We start from the raw sequence: 8,782 nt of genomic DNA, 5'->3' as shown, positions 1-8,782 counted from the left end.
CATCTTGGTGGCCTTGTGCTGGATTCTTTTCAGTATGTCGATGTCTGTGTTGTACTGGGGGACCCAGAACTGGACTCAGTATTCCAGGTGTGGCCTCACCAGTGCTAGGCAGAGGGGAAGGATCACCTCCCTCAACCTGCTAGTGATATTCTTCCTAACCAGCCAAGAATACCATCAGCCTTCTTAGTGGCAAGGACATACTGCTGGCTCATGTTAAACTTGGTGTCTACCAGGACCCCCAGGTCCTTTTTGGCTGAGCTGCTTTCCAGCTGGGTGGCCCGGAGCATGTGCTGGTGCCTGGAGTTGTTCCTCCCCATGTACAGGACCATGCAATTCTCCTGGTTGCACTTCTTAATATTCTTGTCCACCGTCTTCTCCAGCCTGTCTAAGTCCCTCTGGATGGCTCTGTGGCCCTCTGGAGAGTCAGCCACTCCCCCTATTTTCATGTTGTCCACAAGACACTTTTGATCTCCAAGTCAAAAGTCAGTCTGGGCTGTGGTACCTAACCCCCTGTAGAGCTTTGATACTGCTTTGAATGAAAGACACTCAAAAGCAGATACTGAAAGTGTTCCAAGCATATCACTTCTGATGCTATCAATTAGTGAGCTTTCAGTAAGCAACCATATTTTGGGTCTGTACATATTTTATAACTCTGAAAGTTCTTTATCTTACTGACTGAAACTACCTAAAGTCCTCTAAACTAGTCAATCTCATATTTTAGTGCCCACTGAAACTGACATAAATCTCAAACAACCCTGAAATTGCACTGCTGCAAATTTACACGTTCTGGCAAGTTACCATGCAGCTATACTTTGAACCAGCTACCACAGATCTGACTGATCATTGTATAATGACAAGTTTTACACAATTTAAAAATGACTCCTCTAGGCCCAGTAGAGGGAACAGTAAAAATTAAGGGTGATGAGCTTTTTCCTAACTTACAGTTTGGACAACTCAGTAACATTTCTTTCTTAGTTGTATCAGGATTAATTGGGTAACAACATAGGATTTCTGCAGATACCCTGCTTAGGCTGCTTTTCTCACCTGTTTTTCTTTACAGAACAGGAACTACCCGTATACTTGCCCATTCAGAGGTGAGCACTTGGTTGTCTGTGAGGATGACCAGTAACTTACTTCCTCCTGGCAACAATCTGCCCTAATTCCTCCCAATTTCCTGCTGACAAATTGTTACTTCACTGTGGTTTTTGGCTTTTCACAAAACTTTTTTTTCCTGTCTTCAGCCTTTTTTGCTTCCCAGCATTACAGGCTTCCTAAATTTTCCTTTACATAGAAGCTGTCTTTGCTCTGAAATATTGCTGACACGTGAGGTAATAGCTCCAAAGTAAATCAATGACTCCCTCCTAAAAACTGGGATGGATGTGATCAGTTACACCTCTCATAAATTAATTACTAATTTTGTAAACTATACATAAATATTAAAGTCAATAAACAATTACGTGGAAGAAAGTGATTGGCTTGGTAGCCCTTTACTGACACAAGTCAGAATACTGTGCAGGTCACATTGAACTTTATTACTGTAGATAATTAATGTATATTACCTTAACACTAGATGGCTCTAGGCTCACAGTTTACAAAGCCTAAATGAAAAGGTGTTCTTTCAATAGGATTTCTTTCAAAGCGCTTTGAAGTATGCCACATAATAACTATTGCTTTGGTTTCCAATCATCAAGATAAATTTTGGTCTTAATTATCTCTTGAATCTACAGGCATCCATTCTAAACAATGTCCCAAGACTTATGTCGCTATTTTTATTTTTTTTTCCCTTATCTGGTCATCTTTGAAACACAAATCACAGAATTTATTCTATCTGTATAAAAAACATTCAAAAGCTTTGTGTCTAAGTTCAATACTGGCCATCAGAGGTCCTTCCCTGGGGATTCATAATTTCCTCCCTGTTCAGGACTTTTGTTACATGGCCTAACTATTGCATGACCAGCTTTTTTCCCACTTTTCTACACACCATTTTAAAACTCAGTAGTATAAATAACTAATCACTAAGAGTCACTTTTCAACTACACTTTGTAACAATGAGTAATATATGAAATTCTGAGTCTACTCATATTTACCACCTAGAGTCCCACTTCAAGTACTTTATTTGACTGTAAAAGTACATGACAGCCAGCTTTTAAGTCATATTACATTCTGGAAACAGCTTAGTCCTAAAGACTTAGGATTGTTTATTGCACAATCCAAGAGATCTGGACACATGACTCAAATGCACACTAAGTAAGTTTGCAAATGATACTAAATTAGGGGGAACTACTGACTCCCTCAAGGGTAGAGAAGCCTTGCAGACAGATCTTGGCAGACTAGAGCACTGGGCAATCACCAACCATAGGAAGTTCAACAAGAGCAAGTGCCGGATTCTGCATTTGGGACAGGGCAACCCTGGCTGTACGTACAGATGGGGGACAAGAGGCTGGAGAGCAGCCCCACACAAGGGAATCTGGGGGTTCTGGTCAGCAGCAAGTTGAATACAAGCCAGCAGAGTGCCTTGGCAGCCAACAAGGCCAACCGCACCCTGGGGTGTATCAGGCACAGCACTGCTCGCTGATTGAGGGAAGGGATTGTCCCGCTCTGCTCTGCGTTGAGGCGGCCTCAACTTGAACACTGCATGTAGGTTTGGGCACCACAGTATCAGAAGAAGATAAAACTATTAGAGAGTCCAAAGGAGGGCCACAAAGATGGTGGCAGGTCTAGAGGGGAGGACATATGAGACATTTGAGAAGAGCCTGATTCCATATCATATTTGGAACCTGGCTTAAGCTCTGAAGAATATCAGATGTGGACTCCGCAGAGGATCCCTGCCTCAGCAATAAGCCAGTTAATACCTCTCGTTCCACTTTAGCTAACCTTTAGGGGTGGGGTGGGCCAAAGCTGAGCTTTATCGCATTGCTCCATGTCACATCTGCTGAGTCATATGCCTGCCAATTGCAGCACAGGCACAATATGAGAAGTGGCATACAAAATATGACAGTAGATGATATAGAATTTGCCAAAAAGGTGTAATAAACACCATCATGGAATGATGTCTTGCCATAACAGAACTAACCTTATTTGCATTAGTTGGTCATTGCTCTGCTTTCTGGAAAATTATTCTACCTGATGCAATTTTATCACTTGCCCTGTTATTAATGCTTTTGTGCTTTATGTATTATTTCTAACAAAAATCTAGGTCCATTGTTCAGATATCTGTTATTTTACAGGAAATGAGCATTATAATTGCACAGAAATTGTGTTGACTGAAGATAACAAAAAATACTGAACCACATACCTTGTGGCAAGGTGCTGTGTTACTTAGCATTCATAATAGAGAAGTTGTCACAGTACACTTGATTTAACCAAGACATCTAAAAAACCTTTCCCTTTAGCAAGAAAGCTCTGGGTTCAATATAATCCATCCCTCAATAATCCTAGACAGGATTTTAATGACTAATATTTCAACAAACAGTCTTTCAGTCTCAGCTGAGATTGCATCAGAAGCAGTTTTTCAACATAAACCATTCTCAGTTCTCTAATATACTTTAGGCTTTTATAAAAGAAAAAAAATTGTTATTGTAAATGTATACTACAGTATGATAGATACTATATTTATTTTTATATATATTTGTGTGTACAAAGACCAGGAAAATGATTTAGAGGACAAACTCATCAACAATCCTACCTCCCAGTTATCTTTTATCTTCAGTCTGAAATGCTTAGCTGTGTGGCAGGCACCAGAGGCTTCATACACACAGTCTGTTAATTCAGAGCAATTGGTAACCAGAAATAAAAGAAAAGCCTGTAACTTTGTTCCAACCTAACAAGCTAGAGGTCCTGGAGAAAATGCATCTCTGAGCAAGCTTCGCAGCAGAATACAACCATTTAGCAGAGACTTCAGAAAATCTGGCTTTTTACACAAACAAAGAATAACCTCTTACCATATTAATTTACCATTCATTTATTAGATCTGCTCTTAAACTCTTTTCTGAAGAATTCATCTATGTCTCCATCTTTGTGAAAGGAACAGTGGGCTTAAGGGAAAAGGAGGAGTGCCACCAAAAAGCATAGGCTTTTCAGTCAGTCATCAGACAGCACAGGTTCACATGTGCCTTTCCACAAGTGGAAGAAGTGAGCCGTACAAGGAAGGTCTTCCACAGCAGTGGGAGACTAAAGCCTCAGTCATGTCCTTGTAAAATCTGCATAGTCACTGTTGAATCACATCCTGGAAAAGAGGGGAAACTTATACTCTGTGGTTCCTTTGAAGATCCACAAAAAAAAAAGCCAGGTAGCAGGGTGAACATAATTAAACAATGCACCTCACAGGAGTACTTGATCTTATAGATTGCCTTTTTATGTTAAATGTACGGACTTATTTGCGCAAAATCGGGACCTAATCTTTGTTTATAATAAAATTCCGGTAACTTTTACTGAGATAAAACTACACTATAAAATTGATTTAAATCATCAAGTCAGGAACTTACCTAATGCAAGGAAGACTTCAGCTGATTAAAAGGCTACATGAACTACTCTAATTTGCCTCTTTTCAGCTCTCCAGGCTCAGAGTACACTGCAGGGATAAAGTAAAGAATAGCTGAAGTCTGCTGAACGCCTGCGAACGTCACAAAGCTCAAAAGCTGTTCTGCATCAATATCAAAGAAGACATTTTTGCACTCCTGAAACAGAAATTCATACAAATCAACAATCATAAACCAAAACGTCATCAAAGCTAACCCGCACTGCAATAGACAGAAAAACCTGTCAGCATTGCACTACAGTGGATATATTAGCAGGATGTCAATTTACCTCATAGTAAAATACAAATATGCACTATGACTAATCTCTGAGACTTTCAGGAAACTACAGAGACTTTTTTACAGTCCATCCATTCCTAGTGAAAAATGACTGAACATCCCAAATGTATTAGTAAGTACACTCACTTACCCAATTGAGGAAATGCATTTGAGCAAGACACAAGGACTAGAAATAAATAGACTATAGCTACCATAGTGTACTGGGCTTACAGGGCAAGGTTTTGGTAATAGGCGGGCTGCAGCGGTGGCCTCTGTGAGAAGAGTTAAATAAGAGCCAGTTCCAGCTAACTTCAAAAGAGACCTGCAGCTTGCCACAGCTGAGCCAAGGAGTGACATTGACAGCACCTCTGTGAAAGCATATTGAGGAAAGGGAAAAAATGCCGCACAACAGCAGCTGGGAAACAGAGGTGGGAAAATGTGAGAGAAACAACCCTGCAGACAGCAAGGTCACTGAAGAAGAAGGGGCAGGAGGTGCTCCAGGCATGCAGCAGCAGTTCCCCTGCGGCCTGTGGAGAGGCCCCTGGTGGAGCAGGCTGTCCCCCTGCAGCCCATGGGTCCCACATGGAGCAGATCTCCACGCTGCAGCTTGTGGAGGAGCCTAGGATGGAGCAGGAGTTCTGTCAGGAGCTGCTGCCTGTTTGGGACCCACGCGGGAACAGCGTGTCCTTGAAGGACTGCACCCTGTGCTATAGACCCATATTGGAGCAGTTCTTGAAGAACCGCAGTCTGTGGGAAAAGCCCACATAAAATCAGTTTAGGAAGGAGTGGAGAGTAAGGATGAAGGAGCAGCAGAGGTGAAGCATTATGGACTGACTCCAACACCATTCCCCTATGCCACTCAGTGTGCAGAGGAAGAAGAGGGTGGCTGAGGGGAAGGTGTTTTAAGTTTGCTTTTAGTTCTCATTGCTCTAATCTATTATCAATATGCAATAAATTACATTAATCTCCCTTATGCTGAGTCTGTTTTGACTGTGACAGTAACTGATGAGTGATCTCCCTTTCCATATCTCAACCCATGAGCTTTTTTCCATCGTATTTTCTACCCCTGCCCTTAGAGGAGGGGGAGAAAGAGAGTGGCATGGTGGTGCTTAGCTGCGCATCAGTTCGTCAACGACCATACACAGACAGAGACTTTCTTCTATCTTGATTCACTCATTCTGGTATAGTCACACGGGCATTATTCCACAAGTCTGCTAACACACATGAAAGGAGAATCAAGTTGGGACCCCGGCGCCCTGACTCTCACCCCCGGTGACTGCCTGTGAGCCAACGGGTGCCCCGGCGGACACCCCCCGGTGACCCCCTTTGTGACTCGGGGCACCCCGGCAGATACCCCCCGGTGACCCCCGTTGGGTCCCCTGTGTGCACGGGTGGACACCCCCCGGCGACCCCCGGGTGCCCTGGTGGACACCACCCCGGCAACCCCTGTTGGGGCCACGGGCGCCTTGACTCTTGCCCTCGGTGACGCCCTGTGAGCCCATGGGTGCCCCAGTGGACACCCCCCGGTGACCCTTGGGTGCCCCAGTGGACAACCCCCGGTGACCCCCGGCGTGACCCAGATGCTTGGGCGGACAACCCCTGGTGACCCTCTTTGGGACCCCCAGGTGCCCCGGTGGACAAGACCTTGCATTCTGGGAATCAAACTACATACAGCATGAGGATTATTATCTTTCTTATGTTTACAATAGCAACAATAAAGAAGTGACCATCTTTTTAAAGGCAGGTTTAGTTATTCAAGCGGACAATTCACTTTAAGCAATGTGAGATTAATCTGATCCGGCGGCCTTGGCAGGAAAAGCATTTAGAAACTGCACATAATAAAGCTGTCTGGTAACAAATTGCTTTAATCTGAGGACTGTTTTTAAAAAGCTTATATCAAAGGTAGAATTAATGTAATGCACTGAAAATATTTTTTTACAAATAATTTAGTCCCAAATGCTATTAAATAACAAAGAATCAAGCCCTGCACAGCTCTTTGAAAACCATTTTTACAAGGTCTACGAGGGAACAGAAGGGGATGAAACATATTTAGTTGAATACACCACGTTTGTCCATGATGTAAGAGCAATTTGGGAGGGAGGAGAGAGAACAACAATCCACTACCTTCAGAAAGCTTTATGTGCTTAAAACATGACCAGAGCTGCCACAAACAGCTCAAGATAATGATGGAAATAAGCAGCACTGCAGGAGCCATGAGCAGCCTGGCAAAAGGAGGTTTTGTCATTCCCAGGGCCTAACCCAAAACTCACCAAGCTCCAGGAGTGACCTCATGTAGCAGTGACGGGAAATACTCAGAAACACAGCAGAGACAGGACCCCTTCCTCAGGTGGCCTTTGGGTACACCCTCTTAAAGCTGCGGGGTCTCCTCAGGCTGACAGGCCCTGACTGCAGGAAAGGCTTTGCTGTGCTGTAGCTGGGAGCAGAGTGGCTGAGGCAGGCCGTGCTTCGTCCTGGCCAGCATCGAGCTTAAGCGACACCTCAGAGATGATGTCTGCCTGAAAGCAAAGCATCACCAGACCTCCTGTGGACAGCACAGCCCTTGCTGGGGACTGGCATGCATACTTTGCCTCAGCACACAGCACTGAGGGGTGACAGGCACTGCTGCGGCAGGGCCCTGCGTCACACACGCGGGGCGCCTTCAGCTCTGGAGATGGCAATTCAACATTGTTCCTGCTTCTTCAGGAGAAAGGCAGCAAGGTATGTACAAACAGAGGTACTCCTGCCTTATTGGGAAACCTCTTCTGAGAGGACTTGTGTAGTATGTCTGCTGTATTTCTTGTATTTCTGCTTCTGGAGCAGCAACCAAAATTGTGCTTGAAGGGGGCCTTGGTCTTGGTCTATTATTATTATTATTACTATTATTATTATTACCATTATTATTATTAGTATTAGTATTTCTTTTCGTTGTTTCATTGTTCTTTTTTTTCTTTTTTTCTTTTCTTTTTTTTTTTTTTTTTTTTTCCTGACAGGAGTTCAGGGTGAAACCCATTCCCTCATGCAAGCAGGAACCACAAACGAAATCGCAGTCTTTCCACCCAAAATGCCTCAGCACAAGCTAATTCATTGTGGCAAGGTAACCTGCTACCCCAGCACTGCAGGGAGATTAAATGTGACAGGTAGAAAGCACAGGTGACAAAGTGTCCCCCAACACTCCCTGCAGAAAGTTTCATTGGTATTGCACTTTACAGATACCTGTGTGCCTTCACAGGTGCCCCACTGCCTCTGTCTGGTGCCCATTTCTGCTCTGCTGACAGGGCCTTCAGGCAAGGCTGAGGTTTCTGTCAGTTTAGACAACAGACAATATAGGGAAGGATCGGAGTTGTACATGTTCCTCTCCATAAGGTGTGCCAAACTGTTTTTCTGGCACTGCCGAGAATTTCATGTGTCATACAAATGAACACAGGCCTCCTGACTACAAAAGCGATGGCTGTCAAGATCAACAGGTAGCTTTCAAGGAAACGCCAGAACATATGCCAGGACAGCATATTTGCCACATTACTAAAATAGCAATTCTACCCTTTCTTGTATTTCTTGAGGCTATTATTTTCTTGTTATTTATTCTTTGTTTTATTTTTAATATCCATTGTATCGTGCAGCTTAATGCATATTTGTACAGATGATTATATATTGCATTTCTTGTGTTACATGACATGGCTATTGACTGTTTCATTCTGTTTAATAACGTTTGTTTTCTTAAAGTTTCCAAATAGATATTTTACACATAATTTTTTAAAATATACTCTAAATCCATAAGCTTTCACTTTTCAAAAGAAGCTGAAACCATATTTTTTGCCTCTGGTAAATATAGCTGTCTGCTTTTGGATCTGCATATGAAGTTTAACAGCTGTGCATTTGATTTATTCACCTATCAGCAGTTACACAGAGGATGAGTGGTCTATCTTGACAAAGTTCAGCTTCAGTACAATACAATAGCAAAAGGCTGTTTGCTTGAGGCTACAGATTATTTT

The sequence above is a fragment of the Anser brachyrhynchus genome (genome assembly GCF_964034855.1).
Source record: "Anser brachyrhynchus genome assembly, chromosome: 5".
In the NCBI taxonomy this organism is placed as follows: Eukaryota; Metazoa; Chordata; class Aves; order Anseriformes; family Anatidae; genus Anser; species Anser brachyrhynchus.
This window is presented reverse-complemented; position numbering follows the sequence as displayed.